Raw genomic sequence first — 18221 nt, 5'->3', positions numbered from 1 at the left:
GGGCAAATGAGAGTTGGGGTGAGAGAGTATCATTAAATTTTAGGGAGAATAAAAAGATGTTCTGGAAGGAGGTAAATAAAGTGCGTAAGACAAGGGAGCAAATGGGAACTTCAGTGAAGGGCGCAAATGGGGAGGTGATAACAAGTAGTGGTGATGTGAGAAGGAGAGGGAGTGAGTATTTTGAAGGTTTGTTGAATGTGTTTGATGATAGAGTGGCAGATTTAGGGTGTTTTGGTCGAGGTGGTGTGCAAAGTGAGAGGGTTAGGGAAAATGATTTGGTAAACAGAGAAGAGGTAGTAAAAGCTTTGCGGAAGATGAAAGCCGGCAAGGCAGCAGGTTTGGATGGTATTGCAGTGGAATTTATTAAAAAAGGGGGTGACTGTATTGTTGACTGGTTGGTAAGGTTATTTAATGTATGTATGACTCATGGTGAGGTGCCTGAGGATTGGCGGAATGCGTGCATAGTGCCATTGTACAAAGGCAAAGGGGATAAGAGTGAGTGCTCAAATTACAGAGGTATAAGTTTGTTGAGTATTCCTGGTAAATTATATGGGAGGGTATTGATTGAGAGGGTGAAGGCATGTACAGAGCATCAGACTGGGGAAGAACAGTGTGGTTTCAGAAGTAGTAGAGGATGTGTGGATCAGGTGTTTGCTTTGAAGAATGTATGTGAGAAATACTTAGAAAAGCAAATGGATTTGTATGTAGCATTTATGGATCTGGAGAAGGCATATGATAGAGTTGATAGAGATGATACCTCTGTGGAAGGTATTAAGAATATATGGTGTGGGAGGCAAGTTGTTAGAAGCAGAGAAAAGTTTTTATCGAGGATGTAAGGCATGTGTACGTGTAGGAAGAGAGGAAAGTGATTGGTTCTCAGTGAATGTAGGTTTGCGGCAGGGGTGTGTGATGTCTCCATGGTTGTTTAATTTGTTTATGGATGGGGTTGTTAGGGAGGTGAATGCAAGAGTTTTGGAAAGAGGGGCAAGTATGAAGTCTGTTGGGGATGAGAGAGCTTGGGAAGTGAGTCAGTTGTTGTTCGCTGATGATACAGCGCTGGTGGCTGATTCATGTGAGAAACTGCAGAAGTTGGTGACTGAGTTTGGTAAAGTGTGTGAAAGAAGAAAGTTAAGAGTAAATGTGAATAAGAGCAAGGTTATTAGGTACAGTAGGGTTGAGGGTCAAGTCATTTGGGAGGTAAGTTTGAATGGAGAAACACTGGAGGAAGAAAAGTGTTTTAGATATCTGGGAGTGGATCTGGCAGCGGATGGAACCATGGAAGCGGAAGTGAATCATAGGGTGGGGGAGGGGGCGAAAATCCTGGGAGCCTTGAAGAATGTGTGGAAGTCGAGAACATTATCTCGGAAAGCAAAAATGGGTATGTTTGAAGGAATAGTGGTTCCAACAATGTTGTATGGTTGCGAGGCGTGGGCTATGGATAGAGTTGTGCGCAGGAGGATGGATGTGCTGGAAATGAGATGCTTGAGGACAATGTGTGGTGTGAGGTGGTTTGATCGAGTAAGTAATGTAAGGGTAAGAGAGATGTGTGGAAATAAAAAGAGCGTGGTTGAGAGAGCAGAAGAGGGTGTTTTGAAATGGTTTGGGCACATGGAGAGAATGAGTGAGGAAAGATTGACCAAGAAGATATATGTGTCGGAGGTGGAGGGAACGAGGAGAAGTGGGAGACCAAATTGGAGGTGGAAAGATGGAGTGAAAAAGATTTTGAGTGATCGGGGCCTGAACATGCAGGAGGGTGAAAGGCGGGCAAGGAATAGAGTGAATTGGATCGATGTGGTATACCAGGGTTGACGTGCTGTCAGTGGATTGAATCAGGGCATGTGAAGCGTCTGGGGTAAACCATGGAAAGTTGTGTGGGGCCTGGATGTGGAAAGGGAGCTGTGGTTTCGGGCATTATTGCGTGACAGCTGGAGACTGAGTGTGAACGAATGTGGCCTTTGTTGTCTTTTCCTAGTGCTACCTCGCACACATGAGGGGGGAGGGGGATGGTATTCCATGTGTGGCGAGGTGGCGATGGGAATGAATAGGGGCAGGCAGTGTGAATTGTGTGCATGGGTATATATGTATGTGTCTGTGTGTGTATATATATGTGTACATTGAAATGTATATGTATGTATATTTGCGTGTGTGGGCGTGTGTGTGTGTACATTGTGCATGGGGGTGGGTTGTGCCATTTCTTTCGTCTGTTTCCTTGCGCTACCTCGCAAACGCGGGAGACAGCGACAAAGCAAAATAAATAAATAAATATAAATAAATATATATATATATATATATATATATATATATATATATATATATATATATATATTTTTTTTTTTTGCTTTGTCGCTGTCTCCCGCGTTTGCGAGGTAGTGATATATATATATATATATATATATATATATATATATATATATATATATATATATATATATATATATATATATACATATATATATATATATATATATATTATATTATTTTTTTTTATTATACTTTGTCAGTTTGCAATCGTCATATACTTACGGTGATTAGTAATTATTAATGTTCATGAGACAGCGCTTGCGAAGTTTGAAAATCGTATCTCTTTCCAATATTCAGTAGTATTTAATTGATGTTGTTTTTTTCATAAACTCCCGCGCAAGTTTCGATGTTAATTGATAAAGAAAGAAGAAATTATAGGCGCCGTATATATGGTTTAAAGGCAATGTGTATATTTGTGTGTAATTAATCACAGTATTTCTATATAGCGGTTTGTAGTGTACGAGGAGGAAGTTTTTACAGCCATGGGGTCCAATTTATTACATGTCATCGTTTGTCTTTAATGTTTACGTAAATAATTATCTTCACACATAGGCATATCAACTGAGTCAGATCGTTCAAGTGCATATATGCCGAAAGAAAGGAAAGTGGCTGCCTTAACCACAGTTATAAAATGTGCTCACGCCCAGATATTCATCGAACATGAGATGTTATTTGTTAACATATTCATCTGCTACGTTCCATGCATGAGATAATTAGCTACATGTTTCATCTTTTATTGTATTATCAATGAAATATACTTTCTATATTTCACTCATATTCCAATATATTTCTTTTTATCTTACCTTTATTTTCTTTTTATCTGAATTCAGGCATATGTTTCAAACTTACGCATATTTTGATGAATCTTTCCGCTACATTGACACAGCTGTTTATCAGTTGTTCTCTACACAGTGGGAAAAATAACGAGATGTAATAAGTAGTAGTTGTAACTTTTTCATCACAATTACCCCAGGACATCTTTTATTACAGTCCTGGTGTTACACAAGATCTCTCCAGAGACTCCTTATTCAACCACATACTTAGAGGCAGAAGAATTGTTTAATATTCTAAACAGAATATCTATATATTTGAGGATAATCTAACAAAAGGTTGATTTATTCATTTCATTCTTACTGGCATACTCTTTATTTTGTAGAGTACAATACCCAACTATGTTTGAAATAAATGGCCATAAACTACTATAAAGATATACCTACAATATGAGCATAATGCTTCAAACTATCAATGTTTCAATACATATAAAATCTATATGCAAGAAGAAATTTAAGTTATGCATTACATGCATCATTGCAAATCAAAATCTAATCAAACTTATTTACTCATTCAAACGTGCAAGAACAAAGAAAGTTGTAAGTAAAAGAAAATTGCAGTATCATACAGGAAACATAAGCAAACTTGCAAACCATGAAATAAAAATTGTAATCATTACAAAACACAAGGAAAAGATTCATACATAAACAAGAAAAACTATAACAAAACGTTTACTTTGATTGCAAAACAATAACATTACACACAACAACAAATTAATTATAGAATAATCAAACACAGAGTGAGAGCAAAGTAAAAGAAAATTAACATATTTACAAAAATCAAGAAACCAAGCAACAAAGAAAAGTATTTACAAGTTATAGAAGCCAAGCAGGAAAAAAATTCATATACAAAAATCCTGGAAACCAGCAACATTGCAACATGAAGAAATGGCAAAGCTTAAATAAACACCAAATGCAATGACTCTTTCTATCATGCAGTGCATTAAGAAGATATGATGCTGACTCTATGTACATAAGTGATGTTGTATACAGTACGATCAGTAAAACATACTATTACCAGCCAAGATCTGCTAGTGATCATCATCATGGTCAATACTACCAGTGCCAGCCAAGATCTGCCAGTGATCATCATGATGGTCAATACTATCAGTGCCAGCCAGGATCTGCCAGTGATCATCATGATGGTCAATACCACCAGTGCCAGCCAGGATCTGCTAGTGATCATCATGATGGTCAATACCACCAGTGCCAGTAAGGATCTGCCAGTGATCATCATGATGGTCAATACCACCAGTGCCAGTAAGGATCTGCCAGTGATCATCATGATGGTCAAAACCACCGGTGCCAGCCAGGATCTGCTAGTGATCATCATGATAGTCAATACCACCAGTGCCAGCCAAGATCTGCCAGTGATCATCATGATGGTCAATACCGCCAGTGCCAGCCAGGATCTGCCAGTGATCATCATGATGGTCAATACCACCAGTGCCAGCCAGGATCTGCCAGTGATCATCATGATGGTCAATACCACCAGAGCCAGTAAGGATCTGCCAGTGATCATCATGATAGTCAATACCATCAGTGCCAGCCAGGATCTGCCAGTGATCATCATGATAGTCAATACCACCAGTACCAGTCAGGATCTGCCAGTGATCATCATGATGGTCAATACCACCAGTGCCAGTCAGGATCTGCCAGTGATCATCATGATGGTCAATACCACCAGTGCCAGCCAGGATCTGCCAGTGATCATCATGGTCAATACCACCAGTGCCAGCCAGGATCTGCCAGTGATCATCATGATGGTCAATACTACCAGTGCTAGCCAGGATCTGGCAGTGATCATCATGATGGTCAATACCACCAGTGCCAGTCAGGATCTGCCAGTGATCATCATGATGGTCAATACCATCAGTGCCAGCCAGGATCTGCCAGTGATCATCATGATAGTCAATACCACCAGTACCAGTCAGGATCTGCCAGTGATCATCATGATGGTCAATACCACCAGTGCCAGTCAGGATCTGCCAGTGATCATCATGATGGTCAATACCACCAGTGCCAGCCAGGATCTGCCAATGATCATCATCATGGTCAATACCACCAGTGCCAGTCAGGATCTGCCAGTGATCATCATGATGGTCAATACCACCAGTGCCAGCCAGGATCTGCCAGTGATCATCATGATGGTCAATACCACCAGTGCCAGTCAGGATCTGCCAGTGATCATCATGATGATCAATACCACCAGTGCCAGTAAGGATCTGCCAGTGATCATCATCATGGTCAGTACTACCAGTGTCAGCCAAGATCTGCCAGTGATCATCATCATGGTCAATACCACCAGTGCCAGTCAGGATCTGCCAGTGATCATCATGATGGTCAATACCACCAGTGCCAGCCAGGATCTGCCAGTGATCATCATGATGATCAATACTACCAATGCCAGCCAGGATCTGCCAGTGATCATCATGATGGTCAATACCACCAGTGCCAGCCAGGATCTGCTAGTGATCATCATGATGGTCAGCACTACCAGCGCCAGCCAGGATCTGCCAGTGATCATCATGATGGTCAATACCACCGGTGCCAGCCAGGATCTGCCAGTGATCATCATGATGGTCAATACCACCAGTACCAGTCAGGATCTGCCAGTGATCATCATAATGGTCAATACCACCAGTGCCAGCCTGGATCTGCCAGTGAGAGTAAAACATGACAATATTGTGACCATCTGCTTTACTGGCATAGATATCGTTATAAATGAAACGAAGTATACTGTATACCAAAACATATATGACAAATACATTCCAAGAAAGGATATTTGGAGAAAATTAAGTTATGAAACAAAAGCTATATGAACTCCTTCTAAATTCTGACCTGTCCAAGCAGCATGACAAAGTCTAGAATTATTAACGTAATTCATCTTGGAACAGTGATGGGTGCAAACTCCGAAATATCTATGTAAGTTTTCTGATGACTCTTTTTTTTATGGCTGCCACAGTTATCAGTGCATCTTTCCATCTCATACGTGTGTTATCATCATTATATATTACATATGTATGATATTTCTTACATGACAGAATGATAGTCAATGTCAGTTTCACACACAAGCCCAAAAATATTCATATTAATAAATTCCCAGTAAGCATTCCAAGTACATGGTCCAATGTCTGTAGTACCACTAGAACAGCAGATTCATACCATACGCTTATAGCTATGAATATCTCACCATTTTCACAACAGCAATACACCTTACCTCTCTTTGTCCTGTTGAGATTTGTGAAAAATGCGATTTGTATGAGTAGTTTTCCTCCTCTTGCATATCACACATGGCTAACATCCGCCGGCCATTGTCTAAGTTTCCTGTTAACGATTATTTGAATCTGGCGCGTCTCTGCTGCTGTCAGACGACCCTTGACAGAGCCATCTTGGGGGTGTCCAGAAAAACATTTGTGGGTTCGTTTGTTGGCTGGTCACGTCACACATCCAGGCAAGCCACTTTCCTATCTTTCATTTATAGTGTCTTTACCCTGTAAGTAGCGGTACAAGTTCACACCTCAGTCCCTCTCTGACCAGGCTTCTGGCAGGAGGCAGGAGACGTGCACTAAATTAGAGTTGGTGTGTCATTACATGACGAGCATTTATAATGATAAACTCTAGTGTTAATGCATTACAAGACAGTGAAATGATGAGAGGTTATTAACGCTGGTTTCTGTACAGACTGAATACTGTTTCATCGTGACAATAAAAACGCTGTGGCCATTTATTTTTCCCTTTAAGTGTACCGCGATCACAGGAAAATTGATCAGAAGTCAGTAACATATATAAGAGAGAGTGAGATACGTTTCACATATACAGCCATGTTTTTCGATAAGAATCCTGTAAATGATTTGTGTCCTCATGGTAAACATTGAGTATAACTAATACAATTCTTTTCATGTTGTGGGAAAAAGTTGGTCATTTTTCTTAAGGAATGAAAGTTATAAACAAAATCTTTTCATATTATGATACTAACAAGCCATTGAGAAAGTGACGGAGGAAGGCACTATATGAAGTCTTGTTGTGACTCCTTTTATGCACCCTCAGCCGTCCTCGTTCATATTTTCTCCTCTGAAAGCTTCAAATGTGTATTAGAAAATAATTCATGAAAATAAAAATCGTTGCAGTACAGTTAAGAGAAGTTTTCTCACAAGAGACTGGGGACAAGTGTATATGGACAACTTGAAGCGATGGCGGCAGTGGAAAGAGAGAGTTCGAGAGAGTTGACGACAGTGGATAGACACTGTGGAAAGCGTGAAAACAGTGGAAGGACAGCTCAGAAGGTAAGCAGCAGTGGGGTTGCATAGTTTTGAATGGTTTACTGCAGTGGAATGGGTATTTCGGAAGTTTTCTCTAGCAGTGGGTTGAGAACACGAAAAGATTGATTGAGTAGAATGACGCCTCGGAAGGGTTTGCGGCAGTTATTAGAAAACTCTGCGGGGTTGGCATAAGTGGGGTGACAACTTAGAAGGGTTGGCAGAGGTGGGTTAACAACTCCGAAGGGTTGGTTGCCGTGTCTTTGAGAACACCGAAGGGTTGGCAGCAAAGGGCTTGGCAACTCCGAAGGGTTGGCAGCAGCATATGGATAACTCGGATGGTGTGGCAGAACTTAGTGGACAATTTGGAAGGGTTGGCATCAGTATTTAATCAAACAGTAAGTTACGGAGTTGAGTAATTGGCATTTTTGTTGTTGTTTAGCCCAAGAAAATAAACATGATTCACGGTAAGAATAAAATGGGAAACAGTAGTAAGAACATAAGTATAGTTTCTTCTTACATATTGTTATGAAGTGAAGTAAATGTTCAGTTTGCTGTCGTCACATATTCATGGCGATTAGTCATTATGAATGCGCATTGTGTCCATACCATTGGCCTGAGTCTCTGACATGGTGTCAGAGTGTGTCTCTATATAGCTGGTCACAGTCTGAAACATGGTGTTAGAGTATGTGTCCATATCTCTGGCTACAGTTTAAGACATGGTGATAGAGTGTGTCTCCATCCGAGTGGCCACAATCTAAGGCACACAGTGTTAGAGTGCATGTCTACACCATTGGGACAATGTAAGACAAGGTGTTAGAGTAGGTGTCCAGAGTCTAAGACATGATTTTAGAGTATGTATCCATAACAATGGCCACAATCTAAGGCATGGTGATAGAGCATGTCTGCATATCGCTGCCAACACCCTAAGACGTGGTGTTAAAGTCTGTCTCCATGCCACTGTCCACAGTCTAAGACGTCATGTTAAAGTGTGTCTCCATATCGCTGGCCACAGTCTAAGACATGGTGTCGTAGTGTGTGTTCATACCACTGGTCAGAGTCTTAGACATGGTGTTAGAGTATGAAGCCATATCGCTTGTAAAAGTCTAAGACATGGTGGTAGAGTGTGTCCATACCACTGTCCATAGTCTACGACATGGTTCTAGTGTCTTCATATCACTGGTCACAGTCTAAGACATGTTGTCTGAGTGTGTGTCCAAATAACTGGTTGTAGCTTCAGGTATAGTGCTAGAGTAGGTGGCCATATCGCTGGCCATAGTCTAACATAACGTTAGAGTGTGTCTCCATACCACTGTCCACAGTCTAAGACACAGTGTTAGGGTTCGTGTCCATACCACTGTGAACAGTGTATGACATGATGTTAGAGTGTGTCTCCACACCACTATCCACGCCTTCCCCTTCAGGCCCATCCCAGACTCGCCTTCAAGCCCATCCCACCCTAGCCTTCAGGCCCATCCCACCTTCACCCACATGCCCATTCTACTCTCGCCTTCAGGTCCATCCCACCCTGGCCTTCTGGCCCATCCCACCCTCTACATCTGGCCCATCCCACCCTCTCCTTCTGGCCCATCCCACCCTCTACTTCTGGCCCATCCCACCCTCTCCTTCTGGCCCATCCCACCCTCTCCTTCTGGCCCTTCCCACCCTCTACTTCCGGCCCATCCCACCCTCACCTTGAGGCACATCCCACATTAGTTTTCTGGCCCATCCCACTCTCGCCTTCAGGCCCATCCCACACTCGCCTTTAGGCCCAGCTAACCCTCGCCTTCAGGCTAACCATCCTCGCCTTCAGGCGCATCCCACCTTCACCTTCAGACCCATCCCACAGTCGCCTTTAGGCTTAGCTAACCCTCCCCTTGAGGCTCATCCCACCCTCGCTTTCAGACCCGCCCCACCCTCGACTTCAGGCACATGCCACCCTCACCTTCAGGTCCATCCCACCCTCGCCTTCAGACGAATCCCACCCTCGCCTTCAGGCACATCCCGACCTCGCCTTCAGACCCATCCCACCCTCGCCTTCAGACCCATCCCACCCTCGCCTTCAGGCACATCCCGACCTCGCCTTCAGACCCATCCCACCCTCGCCTTCAGACCCATCCCACCCTCGCCTTCAGGCACATCCCGACCTCGCCTTCAGGCCCATCTCACCCTTGCCTTCAGGCCCATCCTACCCTTGCTTTCAGGCCCATCCCACCCCCGCCTTCAGGCCCATCCCACCCTCGCCTTCAGGCCCATCCCACCCTCGCCTTCAGGCCCATCCCGCCCTCAGCTTCAGATACATCTCACCCTTGCCTTCAGACCCATCCCACCCTCGCCTTCTGGCCCAGCTATCCCTTGCCTTCAGGTGCATCCCACCTTCGCCTTCAGGCACATTCCGTCCTCGCCTTCAAGCCCATCCCACCCTAGCTGTCAGGCCCATCCCACAGTTGCCTTTAGGCTTAGCTAACCCTCCTATTCAGGTCCATCCCATCCTCGCCTTCAGGCACTTCCCGCCCTCGCCTTCAGGCCCATCCCACCCTTGCTTTCAGCCCCACCCGACCCCCTCCTTCAGGCACAGCTAGCCCTCCCCTTTAGGCCCATCCCACCCTCGCCTTCAGGCAGTTCCCGCCCTCGCCTTCAGGCCCATCCCACCCTTGCTTTCAGCCCCACCCGACCCCCTCCTTCAGGCACAGCTAGCCCTCCCCTTTAGGCCCATCCCACCCTCGCCTTTAGGCACTTCCCGCCCTCGCCTTCAGGCCCATCCTACCTTTGCCTTCAGCCCCACCCGACCCTCTCCTTCAGGCCCAGCTAGCCCTCACCTTTAGGCACATCCCACCCTCGCCTTGAGGCACATCCCGCACTAGTCTTCTGGCCCATCCCACCCTCACCTTCAGGCCCATCCCGCCCTAGCCTTCAGGCCCATCCCACCCTCACCTTCAGACTGACCACCCTCGCCTTCTGGCTCGTCCCACCCTCGCCTTCTGGCCCATCGCATCATCGCATTCTGGCCCATCTCGCCCTCGCCTTCTGGCCCATCCCATCCTCGCCATCTAACCCAGCTAACCCTTGACTTTAGGCCAATCCCGCCCTCGCCTCTCACCCATTGTACCCTGGCCTTCTGGTCCATCCCACCCTCACCTTCAGGCTCATCCCACCCTCACCATTAGGGCCAACCCACTCTCACCATTAGGCCCATCCCACCCTCGCTTTCAGGCCCATCCCACCCTCGCTTTCAGGCCCATCCCACCCTCACCTTCAGGCCCATTCCACCCGCGCTTTCAGGCCCATCCCACCCTCGCCTTCAGGTCCATTCCACCCTCGCTTTCAGGCCCATCCCACCCTCGCCTTCAGGCCCATCCCACCCTCACCTTCAGGCCCATTCCACCCTCGCTTTCAGGCCCATCACTCTCGCGTTTTGGCCTATCCAATCCTCTTCGTCAGGGCCATCGCTCCCTCGCCTTCAAGCGCAGCTCACCCTGGCCTTCAGGCCCATCCTGCCCTCCCATTCTGGCCCTTCCCACTCTCACCTTCAAGACCATCAGATCCTCGCCTTCAGGCCCATCCCACCCTCGCTTTCAGTCCCATCCCACCTTCGCATTAAGACCGATTCCGCCCTCGTCTTTAGGCCCATCCCACTCTCGCCTTCGGGCCCTTCCCACCCTCCCTTTCAGACCCATCTCACCCTCGCCTTTAGGCCCATCCCACCCTCCCCTTCTGGACCATCCCGCTGTCGTCCTCTGCCCAATCCTACCCTCACCTTCTGACCCATCCGACTCACACCTTCAGGCCGATTCCACCTTCGTCTTCAGGCCCATCCCAACCTCGAATTAAGCCCATTCAACCCTCGCTTTCAGGCTCATCCCACATTCACCTCTAGGCCCAGCTAAGCCTCACCTTCAGGCTCATCCCACCCTCGCCTTCAGGCTCATCGCACCCTCGCATTCTGGCCCATTCCTCCCTCGCCTTCTGGCCCATCCCACCCTCTCCTTCTGGCCCATCTCACCCTTTCCTTCTGGACCATCCCACTGTCCCCTTCTGGCCCATCCCACTCACGCCTTTTGGCCCATCATACCATCGCATTCTGCAGTTCTAACCTGAATCAGCCACCAGTGCTGTATCATCAGCGAACAACAACTGACTCACTTCCCAAGCTCTCTCATCCCCAACAGACTGCATACTTGCCCCTCTTTCCAAAACTTTTGCATTCACCTCCCTAACAACTCCATCCATAAACATATTAAACAGCCATGGAGACATCACGCACCCCTGCCGCAAACCTACATTCACTGGTAACCAATCACTTTCCTCTCTTCCTACTCGCATACATGCCTTACATTCTCTATGAAAACTTTTCACTGCTTCCAGCAACTTACCTCCCACCATATACTCTTAGTACCTTCTACAAAGCATTTCTACCCACTCTATCATATGCCTTCTCCAGATCCATGAATGCTACATACAAATCCTTTTGTTTTTCTAAGTATTTCTCACATACATTCTTCAAAGCAAACACCTGATCCACACATCCTCTACCACTTCTGAAACCACACCGCTCTTCCCCAATCTGATTCTCTGTACGTGGCCTTATCCTGTCAGTCAATACCTTCCCATAAGATTTCCCAGGAATACTCATCAAACTTATGCCTCTGTAATGTGAACACTCAACTTTATCCCCTTTGCCTTTGTACAATGGCACTATGCATGCATTCCGCCAATCCTCAGGCACTTCACCATGAGCCATACATACATTCAATATCCTCACCAACCAGTCAACAACACGGTCACCCCCTTTTTTCTTAATAAATACCACTGCAATACCATCCAAACCCACCGCCTTGCCGGCTTTCATCTTCCGCAAAGCTTTCACTACCTCTTCTTTGTTCACCAAACCATTCTCCCTGACCCTCTCACTTCGCACACCACCCCAAACAAAACAACCTATATCTGCCACTGTGTCATCAAACACATTCAACAAACCTTCAAAATACTCTCTCCATTTCCCTATCACTTCACCATTACTTGTTATTACCTCCCCATTTGCCACCTTCACCGATGTTCCCATTTGTTCCCTTGTATTCACCTCCTTCCAAAACATCTTTTTATTCTCCCTAAAATTTAACGATACTATCTCACCCCAACTCTCATTTGCCCTCTTTTTCAACTCTTCCACCTTTCTCTTAACCTCCTGCCGTTTTATACATCTCCCAATCATTTGCAGTACTTCCCTTCAGAAATCGTTCAAACGTCTCTCTCTCTTCTCTTTCACTAACAATCTTACTTCTTCATCTCATCATTCACTCCCCTTTCTAATCTGCCCATCTCCCATCTCTTTCATGCCATATGCATCTTTTTAGCAAGCCATCACTGCTTTCCTAAATACATCCCATTCCTAACCCACTCCCTTCACGTTATTTGCCTTCACCTTTGCCATTCTGCACTCAATCTCTCCTAGTACTTCCTCACACAAGTCTCCTTTCGAAGCTCACTTACTCTCACCACTCTATTCTCCCCAACATTCTCTCTTCTTTTCTGATAACCTCTACAATCCTTCACCTTCGCCTGCATACGATGGTGATCAGACATCCCTCCAGTGCCCCTCTCAGCACATTAACAAACAAAAGTTTCTCTTTTATACACCTATCAATTGACACGTAATCCAATAACGCCCTCTGGCCATCTCTCCTACTCACATATGTATACTTATGTGCATCTCCTTTTAAACCAGGTATTCCGAATCAACAGTCCTTTTTCAGCACACAAATTCAAATATATATATATATATATATATATATATATATATATATATATATATATATATATATATATATATATATATATACATCCATAAACGAATTAAACAACCATGGAGATATCACGCACCCCTGCCGCAAACCGACATTCACTGGGGACAAGTCACTTTCCTCTCTTCCTACTCGCACACATACCTGAGATCCTTAATAAAGACTTTTCACTGCTTCGTGCAACTTACCTCCCATACCATATACTCTCAACATTTCCAAAAAGCATATCTATCAACACTATCATATGCCTTCTCCAAATCCATAAATGCTACATACAAATCCTTTTGTTTTTCTAAGTATTTCTCACATACATTCTTCAAAGCAAACATCTGATCCACACATCCTCTACCACTTCTGAAACCACACTGCTCTTCCCCAATCTGATGCTCTGTACATGCATTTACCCTCTCAATCAATACCCTTCGATATAATTTCCCAGTAATACTCAACAAGCTCATACCTCTGTAATTTGAGCACTCACCTTTATCCCCTTTGCCTTTATACAATGGCAATATGCAAGCATTCCATTAATCCTCAGGCACCTCACCATGAGTCATACATACATTAAATAACCTTACCAACCAGTCAAGAATACAGTCACCCCCCCTTTTTTAATAAATTCCACTGCAATATCATCCAAACCCGCTGTTTTGCCGACTTTCATCTTCCGCAGAGATTTAACTACCTCTTCTCTGTTTACCAAATCATTTTCCCTAACCCTCTCACTTTGCACACCACCTCGACCAAAACACCCTATATCTGCCACTCTATCATCAAACACATTCAACAAACCTTCAAAATACTCACTCCATCTCCTTCTCACATCACCACTTCACATTTGCCCCCTTCACTGATGTTCCCATTTGTTCCCTTGTCTTACGCACTTTATTTACCGCCTTCCAAAACATCTTTTTATTCTCCCTAAAATTTAATGATACTATCTCACCCCAACTCTCATTTGCCCTCTTTTGCACCTCTTGCACCTTTCTCTTGACCTCCTGCCTCTTTCTTTTATACATCTCCCAGTCATTTGTATTATTTCCCTGCAAAAATCGTCCAAATGCCTCTCTCTTCTCTTTCACTAATAATCTTACTTCTTCATCCCACCACTCACTACCCTTTCAAATCTGCCCACCTCCCACACTTCTCATGCAACAAGCATCATTTGCGCAAGCCATCACTGCTTCCCTAAACACATCCCATTCCTCCCGCACTCCCCTTACGTCCTTTGTTCTCACCTTTTTCATTCTGTACTCAGTCTCTCCTGGTACTTCCTCATACAAGTCTCCTTCCCATGCTCACTCACTCTCACCACTCTCTTCACCGCAGCATTCTCTCTTCTTTTCTGAAAACCTCTACAATTCTTCACCTTCGCCTCCACAAGATAATGATCAGACAACCCTCCAGTTGCACCTCTCAGCACATTAACATCCAAAAGTCTCTCTTTTGCGCGCCTATCAATTAACACGTAATCCAATAACGCTCTCTCGACATCTCTCCTATTTACATACGTATACTTATGTATATTTCTCTTTTTAAACCAGGTATTCTCAATCACCAGTCCTATTTCAGTACATAAATCTACAAACTCTTCACCATTTCCATTTTCAGCACTGAACACCCCATGTACACCAATTATTACCTCAACTGCCACATTACACACCTTTGCATTCAAATCACCCATCACTATAACACGGTCTCGTGCATTGAAACTACTATATATATGTATATATTTATATATATATATATATATATATATATATATATATATATATATATATATATATATATATATATATATATATATTTTTTTTTTTTTTTTTTTTTATACTTTGTCGCAGTCTCCCGCGTTTGCGAGGTAGCGCAAGGAAACAGACGAAAGAAATGGCCCAACCCCCCCCCATACACATGTACATACACACGTCCACACACGCAAATATACATACCTACACAGCTTTCCATGGTTTACCCCGGACGCTTCACATGCCTTGATTCAATCCACTGACAGCACGTCAACCCCTGTATACCACATCGCTCCAATTCACTCTATTCCTTGCCCTCCTTTCACCCTCCTGCATGTTCAGGCCCCGATCACACAAAATCCTTTTCACTCCATCTTTCCACCTCCAATTTGGTCTCCCTCTTCTCCTCGTTCCCTCCACCTCCGACACATATATCCTCTTGGTCAATCTTTCCTCACTCATTCTCTCCATGTGCCCAAACCATTTCAAAACACCCTCTTCTGCTCTCTCAACCACGCTCTTTTTATTTCCACACATCTCTCTTACCCTTACGTTACTTACTCGATCAAACCACCTCACACCACACATTGTCCTCAAACATCTCATTTCCAGCACATCCATCCTCCTGCGCACAACTCTATCCATAGCCCACGCCTCGCAACCATACAACATTGTTGGGACTACTATTCCTTCAAACATACCCATTTTTGCTTTCCGGGATAATGTTCTCGACTTCCACACATTTTTCAAGGCTCCCAAAATTTTCGCCCCCTCCCCCACCCTATGATCCACTTCCGCTTCCATGGTTCCATCCGCTGACAGATCCACTCCCAGATATCTAAAACACTTCACTTCCTCCAGTTTTTCTCCATTCAAACTCACCTCCCAATTGACTTGACCCTCAACCCTACTGTACCTAATAACCTTGCTCTTATTCACATTTACTCTTAACTTTCTTCTTCCACACACTTTACCAAACTCCGTCACCAGCTTCTGCAGTTTCTCATATGAATCCGCCACCTGCGCTGTATCATCAGCGAACAACAACTGACTCACTTCCCAAGCTCTCTCATCCCCAACAGACTTCATACTTGCCCCTCTTTCCAAGACTCTTGCATTTACCTCCCTAACAACCCCATCCATAAACAAATTAAACAACCATGGAGACATCACACACCCCTGCCGCAAACCTACATTCACTGAGAACCAATCACTTTCCTCTCTTCCTACACGTACACATGCCTTACATCCTCGATAAAAACTTTTCACTGCTTCTAACAACTTGCCTCCCACACCATATATTCTTAATACCTTCCACAGAGCATCTCTATCAACTCTATCATATGCCTTCTCCAGATCCATAAATGCTACATACAAATCTATTTGCTTTTCTAAGTATTTCTCGCATACATTCTTCAAAGCAAACACCTGATCCACACATCCTCTACCACTTCTGAAACGACACTGCTCTTCCCCAATCTGATGCTCTGTACATGCCTTCACCCTCTCAATCAATACTCTCCCATATAATTTACCAGGAATACTCAACAAACTTATACCTCTGTAATTTGAGCACTCACTCTTATCCCCTTTGCCTTTGTACAATGGCACTATGCACGCATTCCGCCAATCCTCAGGCACCTCACCATGAGTCATACATACATTAAATAACCTTACCAACCAGTCAACAATACAGTCACCCCCTTTTTTAATAAATTCCACTGCAATACCATCCAAACCTGCTGCCTTGCCGGCTTTCATCTTCCGCAAAGCTTTTACTACCTCCTCTCTGTTTACCAAATCATTTTCCCTAACCCTCTCACTTTGCACACCACCTCGACCCAAACACCCTATATCTGCCACTCTGTCATCAGACACATTCAACAAACCTTCAAAATACTCATTCCATCTCCTTCTCACATCACCACTACTTGTTATCACCTCCCCATTTACGCCCTTCACTGAAGTTCCCATTTGCTCCCTTGTCTTACGCACCCTATTTACCTCCTTCCAGAACATCTTTTTATTCTCCCTAAAATTTACTGATAGTCTCTCACCCCATCTCTCATTTGCCCTTTTTTTTCACCTCTTCCACCTTTCTCTTGACCTCCTGTCTCTTTCTTTTATACTTCTCCCACTCAATTGCATTTTTTCCCTGCAAAAATCGTCCAAATGCCTCTCTCTTCTCTTTCACTAATACTCTTACTTCTTCATCCCACCACTCACTACCCTTTCTAAACAGCCCACCTCCCACTCTTCTCATGCCACAAGCATCTTTTGCGCAATCCATCACTGATTCCCTAAATACATCCCATTCCTCCCCCACTCCCCTTACTTCCATTGTTCTCACCTTTTTCCATTCTGTACACAGTCTCTCCTGATACTTCTTCACACAGGTCTCCTTCCCAAGCTCACTTACTCTCACCACCTTCTTCACCCCAACATTCACTCTTCTTTTCTGAAAACCCATACTAATCTTCACCTTAGCCTCCACAAGATAATGATCAGACATCCCTCCAGTTGCACCTCTCAGCACATTGACATCCAAAAGTCTCTCTTTCGCACGCCTGTCAATTAACACGTAATCCAATAACGCTCTCTGGCCATCTCTCCTACTTACATAAGTATACTTATGTATATCTCGCTTTTTAAACCAGGTATTCCCAATCATCAGTCCTTTTTCAGCACATAAATCTACAAGCTCTTCACCATTTCCATTTACAACACTGAACACCCCATGCATACCAATTATTCCCTCAACTGCCACATTACTCACCTTTGCATTCAAATCACCCATCACTATAACCCGGTCTCGTGCATCAAAACCGCTAACACACTCATTTAGCTGCTCCCAAAACACTTGCCTCTCATGATCTTTCTTCTCATGCCCAGGTGCATATGCACCAATAATCACCCACCTCTCTCCATCAACTTTCAATTTTACCCATATTAATCGAGAATTTACTTTCTTACATTCTATCACATACTCCCACAACTCCTGTTTCAGGAGTATTGCTACTCCTTCCCTTGCTCTTGTCCTCTCACTAACCCCTGACTTCACTCCCCAGACATTTCCAAACCACTCTTCCCCTTTACCCTTGAGCTTCGTTTCACTCAGAGCCAAAACATCCAGGTTCCTTTCCTCAAACATACTACCTATCTCTCCTTTTTTCACATCTTGGTTACATCCACACACATTTAGGCACCCCACTCTGAGCCTTCGAGGAGGATGAGCACTCCCCGCGTGACTCCTTCTTCTGTTTCCATTTTAGAAAGTTAATACAAGGA

Source organism: Panulirus ornatus, chromosome 10, assembly GCF_036320965.1.
Source record: "Panulirus ornatus isolate Po-2019 chromosome 10, ASM3632096v1, whole genome shotgun sequence".
Taxonomy (NCBI): Eukaryota; Metazoa; Arthropoda; class Malacostraca; order Decapoda; family Palinuridae; genus Panulirus; species Panulirus ornatus.
Note: the sequence above shows the minus strand (reverse complement) of the source record.